Source organism: Sturnira hondurensis, unplaced genomic scaffold, assembly GCF_014824575.4.
Source record: "Sturnira hondurensis isolate 20B ecotype Veracruz unplaced genomic scaffold, ASM1482457v3 Scaffold0006437, whole genome shotgun sequence".
Lineage (NCBI taxonomy): Eukaryota > Metazoa > Chordata > Mammalia > Chiroptera > Phyllostomidae > Sturnira > Sturnira hondurensis.
The window spans coordinates 6,563,494-6,580,155 of record NW_028079068.1 but is presented as its reverse complement, the minus strand read 5'-3'; the positions used below and the strand labels follow the sequence as shown (position 1 = coordinate 6,580,155).

Genomic DNA, 16,662 nt, shown 5'->3' with positions numbered 1-16,662 from the left:
CAACTCAGCAGAAGCTTTTTTTTTTCTTCACTGCATATGTACATGGCAAATGATTGTTGTTGTTTTTTTTATATTAGCCTTTACTGCCTTTTTCTGAAAGTGTCATTTCTTTGTTTTATCATGAAAATGTCTCAGTGTAGACATTGGTATCCAGAATGACTTTAATTTTTAAAACAATTTTTAATTTATTGATTGGAGGAAGAAGGAAGAGAGAGACAGAAAGGAAGAAGACAAACTACTTCTTCACCTACCAACATGCGCCCCAGCAGGGGATCGAACCCACAACCCCAGCTTGTGGGGATGGCATTCTAACCAACTGTGCTACCCGGCTAGGAAGTCATTCCATGCTATCTAGAATGACTTTAGACAGGCTGGTGGTTCACAGTGTGGTCCTCAGATGAGCATCATCTCTTGGGAACTAGTTCAAAGTGCAAATTCTAGGCCTCTATCCCAGACCTACTGAGTGAGAAGCTCTTCGAATGGGCTCTAGTCTGTGGTGAACATTTTCTTCTGGTTATTCGGATGTTCAGGAGAACTATGAAATTACGCATCAGGAAATAGTCGTATTACTTTAAGAACCTTCAAGGCTCATCCTCACTTACACTAATAACTGTGACCGGACCTAGCCTTAAATACATTCTTTCCTCTGAGCCTCACCAGACTTCAGAGAGCCTGGTGGTACTGTGCCCATGCTCTGATCATGACACTATGTCCAAGCTCACGACTGGATGTGGTTGAGCCAGGCTTTGAGTCCTGGTTTGATTTCATTGTCTTTATGATTTTAAGTGGCTGTTCTTGTGACTTTTACAGTGAAGTATGTCATCACTAGGAAGCTACCCAAGAGGTGTGTTACATGGCAGGTCGGTTCCTCTTTAGAGAGGAAGAGAAGGAGAGAAACATCAATGTATGGTTGCCTCGTGAGTCCCCTGCTGGGAACTGGCCTGCAACCCAGGCATGTGCCCTGACTGGAATCGAACCGCGATGGTGTGGTTTGCAGGCCCGTGCTCACCTGCACTCCATCTCACGTGCTCAGTCCACTGATCTCCACCAGCCAGGGCTATGCCAGGGCTATTTATTTATTTACTTTTTAAAAAATTATTTACTTATTTATTTATCTCCAGAGGGGAAGGGAAGGAGAGAGGGAGAGAAATATCAATGTATGGTCACCTCTCACATGTCCCCCACAGGAACAGGCCTGCAACCCAGGCATGTGCCCTGGGTGGAAGTCGAACTGCAATCATCTGACCACAATCATCTGGTTCACAGGCCTGCACTCAATCCACTGAGCTACACCCGATAGGGCACTCTACCTCTTTTAAAGTGAGGCTTTCACTTGCAACTGGCAACATTAGCATAGTGGGGTGACTTTATCAAGGTCATCATCTCCTTTGGCCTGGAAGAGCTATAGTTGCTTCTCTTGCTATGGGTGTTTACAATTGAGCCTTTGGGCCTTTGCTGCAGTCCTGTTTCAGAGAGCCAAGAAATACAAACTAACTATAAACTAACCAAAACGCTGAGGTTTGCTTTTGTCTGCACTTTATTTAGGAGCCCATTTCCAACCCTGAAGTATTTTCTTTGACTGGTATCGTTTCTGTTTGTCACTACAATCACAGTGTTATCCATCTCAAGCCTTGATTCACACGCCTTTGAGCTGGCTTGGACTGGCTGCATGCAGCTGATGCAGGCATCTTATCTAGGCCAGCATGAGCCCTCTGGTTTGTGGTGTTTGTTTTACCCCGGTCTGCCACCTAAAGGTGCAGTCTCTTTGGCCAACTTAATTAGTTACTTGCCCATGAGGACTACTTTGTTTTTTTTTTCTGTCAATTAATACTCTGTCTTTTCTTAGCTTGTGCTTAATAATTTTAAAAATAATATTTTGAGGCTACCTTATCTTGCTGTCTTTTACTATTATTTTAAGCCTGCCCTCGCTCTGTCTTTTATTGACCTTTCAGTGTTCATCTGTCATCGCGTTCCCTCGAAGGATCAGTACTTGCCATCCCCCTACTGCACCACGTGCATCACTGTCTTCTCTCCAAGCGTATTCTCTCCGTTAATTATTTAAAAATTATGGCTGGCCTTTACTCAGCATTTATCACATGCCACTATGCTTAGTACTTTACTCATCATCCCATTTAATCCCCCTATTGATAATGCCATTAGTACTTTTACTTACAGGTGATAAAAGTGAGATTTCAGGAGGTTAAGTGTGTTGCCCCAGCTATTAAGTGGTGAGGCCAATGTTCAAACTCAGTTTTATCTAATTGCAGTTAGACACTTAACCCCTAAGATATATTGACTCTGTTGTTTTCCAAATTTATATAAACCTTTATGGCTTTGTCTGCTTCCCTTTATTATGATGGTATCTTACTCATGCACTAGGCTTAATGTTGTCATCTGGGGGGGAAACAACCAAACAGAAACCAAAGTGTAGGGACCAGTAGGCAGCCCCTCCAGGCCAGAACTCCTGCACCTGAAACCTAGGGAGTCTTCTAGTGGAAGGACCTGGGCGTCAGAAGGGGCCGTGATGGACTACAGACTCTCTCATGGAGTTTTATTTCACGTGGCTCAAGCAGTCTCCACACTAGCTCACACTTCAGCTTGAGTTCCGTTTTTAGTAAGTTTTAAGGACAATGGTAAGGGTGCACGCCTGGACAACACGCAGGGTCGTGCCAGCATTTTCCTGGTTCAGCTGTGTTCTCCTGTGTCACAGACAGCACTTTCCTGACTTCGTACACTTGCGTGTTGGCCCTTTTCTGTATTGCACACTTGTTCTCTGCATTTGCCTTTTCAGTGGGTTGAACTTTTGTTGTAGACTAGAGCGTAGGGGGGCCAGATCGTCACTTTAATGACATTCCCTTTCCAGACATTCCCAGGTAATCCTTTCTTTCTTTAAGCAAAGTTTACACAGGGAGCGAAAAGCAGAACGAGAGTGTTGACCTTCTGTGGTCCTCCTGTGTTTATTTCAGTAAGTTCCACGGTCTCAACTCAAGTTCTGAGGCCTAGAGAGAACTGGGTTTACCTTCCATTCCTTTCACTGTGAGCCTAACTCAGTGCCTTGACTTCCATTTTCTCTAAATGGAGTTATTTACATGTATTCCAGAGGATGACCTGTAGCGTAATTAGTATCTCTAAAATGATTAGAGGATGAAAAACAGTATTCAAGTGCTTATTATTTTTAAATTATATTTATAAAGGTTAAAATATTGATAACTCAACTATCATTCTCATCGTCGTTTAGAACTTTCACACCATTTACATTTCCAGAGTGCTTTATTCATGCAAATTAGCTGGTCCCCTGGCATTTCTATAAATTACATTGGTATTACCCTCTGAAATGTTGCTGTGTTTTAGTTTTTAGTTACTATTTTTATTTCAGCCAAACTACACCTTGTTAAAAGGGTGAAAGTGATTAATAGCTTTTAAACTACTAGAGGTAAACATTCTTTAAATTTTTAAAATTTGTATTAATTTTAGCGAGGAAGAGAGAAAGAGAGGGGTGGATTTGTTGTCCCACTTATTTATGCATTAATTGGTTGACACCTGTATGTCCCTGACTGAGGATCGAACCTATAGCCTTGGCACACTGAGACAGTATTCCCATCCACTGAGCTACGTGGTCAGGTCGGTAAACATTCTTAAGTACCCTTGAGGGTAACTAGGTGCTTGGAACCACTGACATGTGTTCCAGGCCAATATATTAGAATTAATTTATTTCCTTTGTACTGATTATGTACCTCAGGTTTTTCTCTTCCCCTCTGCCTTCACCTTTCCCGCTTACCCTCCTCCGTCTGTTCATTTTGTATTTTTATATGTATAGAAGTATATATACAACATAATTGTATGTTTTCCACCTATTTAAAAAAATTAAACATAGCCACATAATCAACACCCAGGTCAAGAATTAGCACACTACCAGGGTCTCTGAAGCTCTCATTACTTATTCATTAAGTTCATTTAAGCACAACATTCTGTCTCACAGACTAGAGATGTAGAGATCTGTAAAGTTCAGACTATGGCCGTAATGGGTTTTTATGCTGAGAGGTTGCTTCGGTTACTCACTGTTGTCCATTTCAGAAGTGTCGTCCCACCGGGTTTCAGTCACAGGAAGAGATGCATCGTGAGTGGTGTGGACATAATAATGGCATCACGGAGTGAGGCTGGGCCCTTTGAAAAGAGCTTCACTTGGGGGTGGGATTAGAGCAGGGCTCCCCCTTGGGGTAGAGGTTGGACAGAAGAGGCGGATTGGGTTCAGAGAGGAAAAAAAGAGGAGGGTGGGGGTGGCGTGTGTTCCAAGCAGGGGAACTAGAGGTGTCTCACATTCGGCATGTCACCATTCCTGGGGACAGGGAGTATCTCACTTTGTTTGGAGGAGATGGTTCCTGTGAAGTCACCATCCGCACTTGAGACGCAGGTGGGGGCCAGATTTTGAGGGTCCTGGATGGCAGCTGAGGATTCGCAGTCCACTGACCCGCGCTGAGTACCACCTGTGTGTTCGGCATAATGCTCGGTGCTTGTATAGGGATGACTTTGCAATGAAGAGGGGGGCTGTGGGTACAGAGGTTAGTGGCACTGAAGGCGTGAGCAGCCTGGAGGCAGATGGAGAGACTGAGGCAGGAAAAGCAGCGAGAGGACTGTGTGGTTGGTTACACACAGATGGTGAGACCTTGGGTTGGGCTTGGTCCTAACTTTTGTGAATCCTGCTAGTTGAAGACCCTGGACCTAGAGGACAGAGACTTTAGATTTTCTTGATTATCTTACATATGCTCTTACATTACTAATATAAGAGTTTGTAATAATATAGTGAATATTTAGTTGGTAGATACTTATCAGTCACCTACCATAGACATGTCTGTACTCAGCCCCTCTGCCCACTTGGAATTTGTTAATTTGAGTGCAACTGTGTAGTAGTTCCCACTGTGTATAACCAGTTTGGGAGTCACCCTACAGACTGACGATTGTGGTTTTACAATGATCTCTGCAGTTTTTTCTTAGGAAATGTTGCCTTTTTTTTTTTTAAATAGCAGCATGCTAATGTCAGAATCTAGTTTATGGTTTCACATTTTTTATTTCCCATTTCATCATTTTAGGAATAAAAGACAGATCTCTTTGAGGATTTACTTTTTCCCTCTTTCTCTCAGTTTTAGTACTTGTTGGCCATAACAGCCATTGAAAGCTCATCTCGGGCCCTCCTTCCCTTCCAGCACCCCTCAGAGAGGGTTCCTCTGTTTTGTGTTTCCAGGTGATCAGCTAGATAATGAGAGGATGAATATAGCGATAGATGGGGTATGGAGATTGGTAGATAGTGTGTTTGCGTGTTGGAGAAATAAGGAAAGAAGGAAGAGTAGAAGCAGGGAGTGAAACATGCACAGAATGAAACAGGACAGAGAGAAGGAGAAGGTGTGAGACCTCAGTGGCTGTCCCAGGAGTGTCTGTTGCCATGGGTTCAGTTTAAGTCAGTTTCTGAAACACTTTTTTAAAAAAAATATTTATTTATTTATTTTTAGAGGGGAAGGGAAGGAGAGAGGGAGAGAAATATCAATGTATGGTTGCCTCTGGTGAGTCCCCTGCCGGGAACTGGCCTGCAACCCAGGCATGAGACCTGACTGGGAATCGAACCGAGATCGTGTGGTTCCCAGACCCCTGCTCAATCCACTGAGCTACACCAGCCAGGGCAGTTTCTGAAACTCTTAACCTCGTTGTTCAGGAAGCAGTAAAAGTTATAAAAAGTGTCTTTCAACTTTTCTTTTAACTAACTGGAAAAGTTGCCATGGTTTTTCGTACCACTCTGGGGTGTGCCTGAGTGTTGGGGTTGCCGTCACCGGTGGCAGGCACACAGCGCTGTGCTGGGGTGCCAGAGTACTGACATGCTTTACGGGACGGTCTGAAGACATGGAGCCTCGCAGTGACGGCTTGGCTCCTAACACCAGCCCAAACTCGGGAGGTCTCTGCTTTCTTCTCCCCCGTTAAACCAGCTGTTTAACCCCGGTGGTTCTAGTTGTCCTAAAGTCCGGTCCGTCTTAACATGGACAATGTTGTATGTTTTTTAACAACTAGGGGATAAATCATCAGTCTGGATCTGTTCTGTTGAAGATTTTCTAAATGACTAAAGATATTACACAGTATGTACAGTGATTTTTCCCTGACTCATTTTTCGCCTACATTTTGACACAAGTTTAGCTTATTCAACCTTTTGATCTATTCCTGAATGCATTATTTTAATAGCTGTTGTGTTTATTTTGAAGTAGAATATTAATTAACTTGTTTTAAGGCAAATCACTATTCAAAAATGCATTAACTGTGCCTCCACCAAGAACCTTGGTAACACACTTTCACCTGACAAGAGGAGGTGGGCAGAAAATTAGCTAATGAAATAGTTGTTCACACTGGAATATAATTAAGGGATTTGCAAAGCCCTTTGGGGAACTAGAAAACGAGGGACGCACTCTAAGCGTGGAGGTTATCTTTGGCTCTATGAAATAAATGTGTGGTGAAAGTGAATTTTTTCCCCTGGAAAGTATTTAAATGTAGAACAAGTCATAATTACATTAGTTTTGCTTAAGTATCTGGCCCACTGAACACAGGAGTCCTGAAGTCGCTTTTGACCCGTGCTACTTGCCAGGAAGCACCGTGAAGTACCGCTTTGTAAGTTGCATAATCGGAGGCTTTTGTTTAGTTACCCCCGCAGGTTGGTATGGGAGCAGAAATGCTGGCGTGTTCATTTTAGCTTTGGGAGGTGAGTTGTGGACAAAGCCCCTGGTTCAGTGCTTCTCACGTTTTGATGTGTATGAATCACCTGTTGACCTTAAAATGCAGACTTTTTTCTTCAGTCCTTCTGGGGTGGAGACACAAACTTTGCATTTCTAACCAGCTGCCAGGTGATTCCAGTGCTGCTTAGACCACAGTTTGAGTAGCAAGGCACTTGCTACTTGATTAAAGAAAGTTTTTTCTTTAATCAAGGGGACAGATCTCTTTATTCACAGGACACACACACGTGTGTGTATGTGTGTGTGTGTGCGCCACCCTCTAGCATTTCTCATCTTGAGGAATTGGCGAGTGTTTGGGGCCTTTCAAGGGCTCTGGTCTCTGCTGTTGGCTCGTCAGTGTCCTTTCCTCCTGGTGACTGTGAGCCCGCTGCGTTTGTGGAAAGATGGCTGGCAGGCTGTTGCACATGAGGTAGAATTCAAGCTCTGAACCTCCCTCGGCTGTCAGTTCGTTGGAATGAATTTGTCCTGTTCTAGTGGTTGGCTGTTAGAAGTGATGCCGTTATTTATTGAGGCCTGTGTCTTTGCTCAGTAACTCAGTACTGGGTGCTAAGCCAGCCGTGTTCTCCACCTAGTGACTTCGGAAAATTACTGTTCCACATGCTCCATGTCAAAAACACCCCACATCAATCGGTAACATCTGACAATTTCATCACTTCACATTTCTAAAATCCTCTGATTTCTCTCCCTTATGTAAGGCTGCAGCTTTAGTTCAAGGTACCGTCCTTAACCTCCTCTTCCCCCAATACCATATTCCTGCCCCTCCAGGTCAGCATACTAGCCTATTAACTGATCTTCGAAGTCTGTTCTGATTTACTCTTCACATTGCAGCCGGACCCATCCTTTCTAAGTGATGGATTCCTCCTTAACTTCCAGCATCTAAAGGGTTGGTCCTGACTCCTTGGCATGACGCAGAAGGCCTTCCTTGAGTGTGGTGGCCCTGGCAGCTTCGGTTCTGTGATGGGCCCTATCCTTTCTTGCCTCCAAGCTTTCTCGGTGGGTGTGCACTCTGTGTGAGATGCCTTTTCTCGCCCCACCTCTTGGAAACACTCGTGTATCTCTTACTTCACAATTTTGGTGGCAGTTCCTGAACCTCCAGGGAGGAGCCACTGCTGTGGGCTTCCCTAAAACTTTCTTTGCTTTTGTTTTTCGTAATTGAATTTTAGGAGTTCTTTATCTATTCTGAATGTGAATTCCCTAGCAGATATGTGACTTGCAGGTATTTTCTTCCATTCTCTGAGATGCTGTTTTGCTGTACATAATTAAAAAATTTAATGACGTTCATTGATCTGTTCATTCTTCTGTGGCCTGTGCCTTTGGATCAGATCAGAGAAATTTTTGCTAAATCCAAAGTTGTGGATCTTTTGCCCTATGTTTTTTTTTACAAGAATTTTACAGTATTAAGTCATACATTTAGGTTTTTAATCTGTTTTTAGTTATTCTTTGTATGTGGTGTTTGTAAGGGTCCAACTTCGTTCTTTCACATGTAGGTAGCCAGTTTTTCCAGCATCATTTGTTTGAAAGGCTCACAGCTATATTCTTAGTGCCGGGCACATAGAACTGTTTATTGAAAAAGAGACTAAATAAAAAGAAGACAAAAAGCTAGGTATTATATCTTTCTTTTGTCTAAGATAATTTACAGTGTTTTTGAGGCTATGGAAACTTTACATTAAAATCATACGACATTGATTTTGTAGTAAAGTTTTAATGATGTATGTAGAGCACATGTCAATAAAACAAAATTTGTAATTTTGTGTTAGTAAGTAGGCAATGATCCATATTAAATATGAAGGAGGAGGGAGAGGATCTGGAATACTAATAAGACCAATAATAAATATTTGAGTAGATATAGAGAGGCTGTGGACATTGTTACACGTAAAATTATTTCTCCTTGTTGTGCTTCTTTATTCAGATCATGGTAAAATACTGTTAGGTATTACCGGTAAGTATTGATGTAATATTTTGCTTTCTGAATATGATTTTCCTGTGCCTTTTGGGGCAAATTTATCATCCCAAGGTGGTAATGGGATTGTAACTGAGAGCTAGCAGAAGAGAAAGAAATTGCATCTCCTTGTTCATCTGTCCTCTCCACCCATCAATCTACTTCAAGATGCGCATAATGGAGTGCCTGCTGTGAGCAAGGCATCGTCTTAGACGCTGGGATTGCAAGCAAGGTGTATATCACCTTAAAGATAAAATATGTTCATAATTTTTAAAATCTCAATTATGAGTCTGTTATTGATATAGTTAATACTTGCATAGTGATTTATTCCTTGCAAAGCTGTTTCATGTGTCTTATTTCCTTTTATACCTGTATCACAGATGAAGAAATTGAGGCTGAGAATAATTTTTACCAAGTCACATGGCTACCCAGTGGAGAAAGTAAACTTGAACCCAGGATAGACTCTAATCCCAAACCCCATGTTATTTTCTTGTACCATTCTGTACTGCTTCCATGGGCTACTGTGGAGGACCTCCCAGAACACTTTCAAGGTCTCAGAATCACGGTTTTAAAAATACCTTTAAAAAAACCTGATGGCATGTTTTGTACTGCTCAGTAATTTTTGAGCCTTATGGACTAATACAATACAACCTATCGTATTACCTATTGGGTGTCTTTAAACATGAAAATATGCATTTTACCTTGAATGTTTTCCGAGAGTATATTTTTATGTAGCTTTAAAAGGAGGATATGTGTTTTTTGAAATTTCTTTTCATTCTTTCTGTTTGCTGCTTGTAATTTCTTTGCTATATTGATTAAATATAAAGGGTGAAGTTCTTACAGCTAGGAAGGAACTTGGAGGCAGAAATATATTGGAATGTTAAGTAAAATGTAAGTAAATTTTAGCATGTAAGTAAAATGCAGTTCTCATAGTTCACTTGAGTTTTATTTTTATATCTGCTTGTACAGAAAGCCTTTATTTAGGCAACAGTAGTCCCTTTTGACAATATCAATTGATACAAAGTAATGATGACTTACTAATATATATGTTGTATAAACGTAAAGTGGCGGTGTTATAATCTTCCCCAGGGACCGAGGGTGAGGGGGACGATCCGCTGCTGTCATTGTGCACATCCCAGAATTCTGCCATGGGCCCCCTGTTCTTTGTAAGGACTCTCGCCTTCCTCCAAGGGCCTGTTTACTCTTGCATTGGACAAAAACTCCCCTCGTCCAAACTTTGGTTAGGTTCCTCTGGGCTCTTTTCCTTAGAACTAGGCCTTGACTTTGGACTTACGTGTCTGTCCTTGCTAAGTCCAGTTTTAGTAAGAATCCCAGTAAGTCTGCATATTCGGAACAGTTGTTGAGGATTTCCTCTGTTCTGATCTCTGTGATGATCTCATTCACGTACATCCAGTGCTGTGTCCATGCTTTACAGCAGGGCTGCCACACTGGGGATTTGAACCCACATCAGGTTGACACCAGAGTCTCCAAATTCCAGGAATGTTATGTGTCTTCCCCAGTTTTTTTTCAGTCCACCATGTGTTAATTGTGTAAGTTTTTATGGAATAGCGACAGTAGACACGGATTCTGGGACTCTCAGGCTAGGAGAAGAAAGGTCTGGTGATGCTTTTCAGTTACATATTTTAATGTGCAATGTTTTGTAAGACCCGATGACCTTTCGGAAGCACATAGATAGACTACATGTTTTAGGACCATCTTGTATGGACACTTTTCTCTTGTTGGAGCTTTTTGGAGTGACTGCATGAAAAGAGAAGGCATGCAGTCAATATAATCAAAATCAAATAAATCTCCCAGTAAGGTAATGTATAGATAAACCATCCTTGTTCTTACTCATAGGCTGTGCTTTCACTTCTATTCATTAGGGATTGTACAGTAAACCAGCAAATTTATAAATGTTTAGCTACAATATGGTAACAGTGATCAAACTTTATGGCCACTTTATTGAGGTTTTGTTCTCCCACTACAAAGTTACCATTTTGATGATCTAAAATTACTAGAATTTTAGCTGCATTAGACTTACTCTCTCGCTTAATTTATTCCCCTCACAGAACCTGCCTGCTCTAACCGAGGGAAGAGGGTGTGAGGGCAGCGCTACACGCTGCCCAGTGCCGCCTCCACCTTCTCAAAGCGGTCATGTGGAGTGTCAGCGGCTCCCGGGGCCAGATGTGCTGGGGCCTCCATTTCTTTGTTGATGCTCAGAGTGTTTCCAGAAATGGCCAGAGGAGTTGATTTGCTTCTCTTTCTCTGAGCATTTCCATGATTTCTTTCAGAGATCACCAACTGGAGCAGTGGGCGGGGCTTGCTTTCATCCCCCTCCTGACCCCTGCTCAACTTTTCTTACTGCCGAACGAGTAACAACTAGTCTTATTTAGACGTTTGGCAGGCTGTGGTCATTCAATTAATTCCTTTCTTCTTTTCTATATATTTTAATTACCCCAGGGATCTGATATTCTGAGCAGTGTTACTTTAGGCCAGCTTGATGAGTATTGGAAATATCTTGCTCTTTGCTGCTCTGGGTTAGTTAGTCTTACAAGGCTAATGGTGGGGGGTTGAATGAAAGAACTAGAAATGACTGGACCTTAGCTGCGGAGAAATCTGTTATCAGTTAATATTTTAAAGAATTGGTGTGTCATTCAGCAGTGCACACACTAAAGCTGGAATGATACAGAAAAGATCGGCATGGCCCTTGCGCAAGGATGACACGCAAATTCGTGAAGCGTTCCATATTTTTAAAAATGAATCTGCCTTTTGACCCGGCAATTCCATTGCTAGGATTATACCCTAAGAACCCTGAAACACCAATCCAAAAGAACCTGTGCACCCCAATGTTCATAGCAGCACAATTTATGATAGCCAGGAGTTGGAAGCAACCTAGGTGCCCAGCAGTAAATGGGTGGATCAAAAAACTATGGTACATTAACACAATGGAATGCTATGCGGCAGAAAGAAAGAAGGTGCTCCTACCCTTTGCAATAGCCTGGATGGAACTGGAAAGCATTATGCTGAGTGAAATAAGCCAGGCAGTGGAAGACAAATACCATATGATCTCACCTTTAACAGGAAGCTACTAAACAACAAAACTAGCAAGCAAGAAAAATAAAATCAAAGACACTGAAATAGAGAACAGGCTGACAGGGACCAGAGGGGAGAGGGGAGGGAATTTCAGGGGAAAAGGGAAAGGGTTTACAGGAACAAGTGTAAAGGACTCATGGACAAGAACTAAGGGGGGTGGAGATGGGAGGGAGGTGGGGAGCACTGGGGGGTGGGCAGGGATGGGAGTAAAAGACAGAACACTGTACTCGAACAATAATTAAATAAAAAACATACAAATAAAATTAGTTACCACAAAAAAAAGAATTGTGCATTTTCCTGGTTCTTTGTTATTAGTAGCCTATCTGTATGATGTTCTTAAGAGAATATGCAGAATTATTAGCCTATAAACAGAGACAGAGAGAGTAAGTCTCTTTTCTGAGCGTAGAAACGGAATTCTGTTTTACCCTGGCCTGTGTGTTTATCACCTCGTCATTCGTCCCCTCCCTTGACAGCCTGTCCTGCTGAGCCTGTGCGCAGCCAGTGCAGCTTTGAAATGGCTGTATGTTCAGGAGCAGCGCACTCAGCCCACAGGAATCATAACAGTGTGTTGGGCATGTGTTTCAGTGTAGCTCAGTCTTCTTATCAGGATACACAGGCTGTCGGAGGAGGAAGAGAAGAAAGCGTTATATTAGATAAAAGAGCATTGTAGTAGCAAAGGTTGAGTTTTGCATGGGGCTGTCAAAAGAACCTTAAGATTGAGGCATGTATTTGTGTACGTGTGTGGTTTTCTTCTTTGCACGAGGCCGTGTAGTCACTCGTGTGTATGTGGACCTCTGCCTACTGTCTTATTTTGTATTGTGTTTGGATAAGGACTTCTGAGGTCTCAAAAGATGGTATTAGAATTTATTTTTGGAGTCTACAATGGCATCAATAGATCTTGACCAATTAAATTGTTTAGGTCAACACGTGTCATTTTACCTTGAAGTTTAGAATGGCACTGCATTGGAAGTGACTAAGAAGTTGAAGTTTCAGGTGGTAGCCAGTTCACTTTTTTTCCTTTTTTGGGCTATAGATTATAAATTATACATACATTCAACTTATAAATAAGTAAAGGTGAGCCATCTTAACTATACCCAACATATGTGTCAAACTTTTCAATAGAATGTGTGTAGGTTAGAATAAACTCACATTCACTTTTGTAAAAAGCAGTTTTAAACTTTGTGTTACATCCACAGAATCTTTTTTTGTTTTGAAATGGAAAGGGATTATTTGCATATATTTAATGGGGTATCTAATTGAGGGTATTCAGTGACTAGTAAAACCCTGGTTTTATGCTTTTGAGCTGGTTTCTCTAATAATTGCACTGAATTTTAGTTATTTTTGGATACAAAGGAAAGGGCCTTAAATAGTTTGTCAAAAGTGTTAACCAGATATAAGGGAGTGGAAGCATCTTTCTGCTGTTTGTAGGTCTCAGATCCTCACTGAATCACTTTACCTATGATAGTGCTGTCTTTAATGTCACTAGAAATACATTCAAGAAGTCTTTAAGTAGAACGTTGTTAGTCATTTGTACATTATAAAAATATTTCCCGTGTCCTGCTTGCTCTTTTCCTGACCTCTGCCAGTACACTGAGCATGTTCTTACCCTTGCAGAATTCTAACTAGATCTTACCACAGATGTGTATCTGTGGATTTAATGTTTTCAGGGCTCAACATCAGCAAAAGTAGGACAATTTATTGGTCATTGCATTCTAGCTAAACACATATTGACATTCTCAAGTAAGTTGTTTAAACAAAAATCTCAGCATCGAGGACCTTATAGTGACACTCTCTCTGGGTACAGATTATGATCAGATTATGAGAGACTTACCTTCAAGGTCATGAAAGTATGCTGGCTTAGTGGTAGGTGTTTTCCAATGTCAAGTGAAATTTGCAGTGTTGTTTATACTGAAATACTTGAATGTAAGTTCTTACCTGCCTTTTAAAAGTCACAGAGTAAGTCATCATAACAAAGTAAAGGTTTTTCTCCTTGAGTTTGGGGTGTTAAGTTTTTTGTTCCTGTCTAATAATGCAATTTATTTTTAAATGTGACCTGTGAAAGGAAGAGGTAGGACCCTAAACCTTGCAGTGAATCATTAAACAATAATCGCCTTTCAGTGAGCTTGCTTCTGGTGTGTTGCTTTTGGGGGTTGTTACTTGACTGCTGGGCCGGAGTTATGCTGCTCTGCAGTGGGCAGCCTCACCTTCATCTAGGCCCCGGGAAGCGTTCGGACCATGCAGAGTTTCTGATTTGCACCTGCTGAGTTCTGCACATTCAGCCGTCTTTGGCCCGTATTTGGTGGGCTGGTGTTAGTTAGCTGACAAAGGGTGGCCTGTTGTTGTGGGCATTTGAACTTTTGTCTGAATGTATTTGTTTGAATGTTTAATTCTTTTTCCACGGTCAAGTATGAAGTTCTTCAGCCTCTGTCTGTAAGGGTAGGCTGAATCTGCAACCACCTAAGTGTATGTCAACCCCAAGCCGTTACATAGAATGAAATATCCTCAGAATTAATTAAAACAGAGCCTGGTCATAAGTTGAATTCATATGACAGCAGCAAGCGTGAGGAAAAAAAGTGGCAATCATAAAGATTATTTTTTTCATAAATGCTGGGTTATCAGGATTTAAGGAGAGAGACAAAATTTGAGTGTTTCATTTTCCCCATGAAGATAAAATCCAAAGTGGTTATAGTTACTCTGCTGTCTTTCTCAGAACGCTCGTTTGATGGCCAAGTGCCGGGCAAGGACTCCATCTCTTTTTTAGAGGTGCTGCAGGCATTGTCGGTGCTCAGTGCATGTATAATAATAACATTATTCTGGGCTGACGTGGGGCTGGCGTACCAGGGTCAGTGCCAGTGGTCTTAGGAAGAGGGTGATTGGCATTTTAATCAGTGCAGATGTTGGGAACTTTTGTCTGACTGCCTGTATTTTTAGCTCTTCAGATTTCCCTGTGCAGGGCCAATGCAGAGGGGACAGCTCCATCTACTGAGGTCCATTTCAGAATGATTCCCTCTGTTGGGTCCAGCGATTGTCCTTTGTGCAATTCGTTGAATTTTCTTCTGATTTATAGGCTGTAGTGGAAGTTATGCTGAAACTGATAATTTGTTCATTTCAAAACTAAATTCCTTGTCATTTTGCTTAGTGCTTAAATCCAAAGGAGTTGTCGAGGAGTGTTCTTAACTCACTTATTTAATAGTTATATTTTGGGGGGATCTAGATAGATGGTAAAACTGCCCTTAAGAAAATGCTACTGGAGCCCTGGCTGGTGTAGCTCAGTGGATTGAGCACGGGCTTGCAAACCACACGATCGCAGTTCAATTCCCAGTCAGGGCACATGCCTGGGTTGCCGGCCAGTTCCCAGCAGGGGACTCACAAGAGGCAACCATACATTGATATTTCTCTCCCTCTCTCCTTCCCTTCATCTCTAAAGATAAATAAATAAAATCTTTAAAAANAGATAGATGGTAAAACTGCCCTTAAGAAAATGTTACTGGAGCCCTGGCTGGTGTAGCTCAGTGGATTGAGCGTGGGCCTGCAAACCACACGATCGCAGTTCAATTCCCAGTCAGGGCACATGCCTGGGTTGCAGGCCAGTTCCCAGCAGGGGACTCACAAGAGGCAACCATACATTGATATTTCTCTCCTTCCCCTCCCCTCTAAAGATAAGTAAATAAAATCTTTAAAAAAAGAAAAAGAAAAGGAAATGTTACTGGAGATGCTCTTTCTTTAGTCATCCCTAGCTTGAATCTCCTTCCGTGCCCTCACGCTGGCATTTTATTGGCAATGTCATAGAAATTTCAGTGGCTTTGGTGTCACATTGAGGCTTGACTTTTAGTTCTGCCACTTTGGCTGACCCTGTGATATTGTGCGAGTGACTTACTTTTCATAAACCTCAGTTTCCCCAGAGGGACTGTGGGTCACCTTTACTGGGTGTGGACTGTGTTGAAAGGGTGGTCTAGTCTTTGACAAGTTTTGATTGGGAGACCCTCCCTATTTGCATTGTATATCAGACCAGAAACGTCTAGCTGCCTCTGCAGAGTGCCAAAGCGGCAAAGAGCCGCATCCCCCAGATTCCTCGGCTCACTTTGAGCCCTGCGGGAGTGTAAAGGCCAGGCCATCTCAGCCCAAGGGCCAGCCTAGCTCCGTAGCTCCCCACAGTGTTGGTTGATGCTGTGGTTGGGCCTTTGCTGTGTCCAGACACCTCCCTCTGCTCCGTCCTCCTTCCACTCCTTCTCTGGGAGGAGGCCGTGGGTGCTGATCCCAGGAGTGCTCCTTGGTAAGTATTCTGCATGCTGAATGCGGTCTCAAGGGTCTGTTTTCTGGCAACTCTAGTTTGGGGGCTGTCGTGGACCGCTCAGCCTGGTTTCAGGAAGGGTAACCCTAACCCCTCTGTGGCTAGGGATGAGTGAGTGACCTCTGGAATGTGAGCCACAGGAGACAAAGCTTGTCTCTGGTAGCAGATGCTGCCTCAGTTTCCTCTCCCTGCCTTCAAAAGCATGGTCAGAAGTCCATAACAGGTAAGTCTCCTCATAGCGGGGAGCAACCTAAGCCAGACTCGACCACTTGGGAGGCCATCATGGAAGGACTTGGGGGGCTGCAACAAAGAGCGAGCAATAGTCCCGTCCCTCTGGCTATGTGACATAGCCCAAGTCCCCGTGTCTGCTGGGAGAAGTGCTTCCTGGGTCTGATCCCCTTAAGCCTGAATACCTGATGGGGAGGGGTACAGCTCCTTGCCTTGCCAGAGAGGATCCCAGGGGAAAATCTGGCATCACAAAGAATTCCTGAAAAACCTGTGAAATCTTCTCTGCTAAGAGTGCTTTCATTCATATGATAAGGGTGCAAGAGGAAATGAGTATGTCTCCCAAAGTT

At 42.6% G+C, this 16,662-nt stretch overlaps 1 protein-coding gene and 1 non-coding gene across 3 annotated transcripts in view; both read left to right on the top strand.

The window, feature by feature from the left end:
- Window positions 1-16,662, top strand: part of EXOC4 (exocyst complex component 4) — a 679,809-nt gene that overhangs the window by 122,083 nt on the left and 541,064 nt on the right. The gene's annotated exons all lie outside the window — the stretch shown is intronic.
- On the top strand, window positions 11,351-11,455 carry LOC118989254 (U6 spliceosomal RNA). Its single transcript, XR_005066972.1, has one exon. It is a non-coding gene; the product is annotated as a U6 spliceosomal RNA (small nuclear RNA).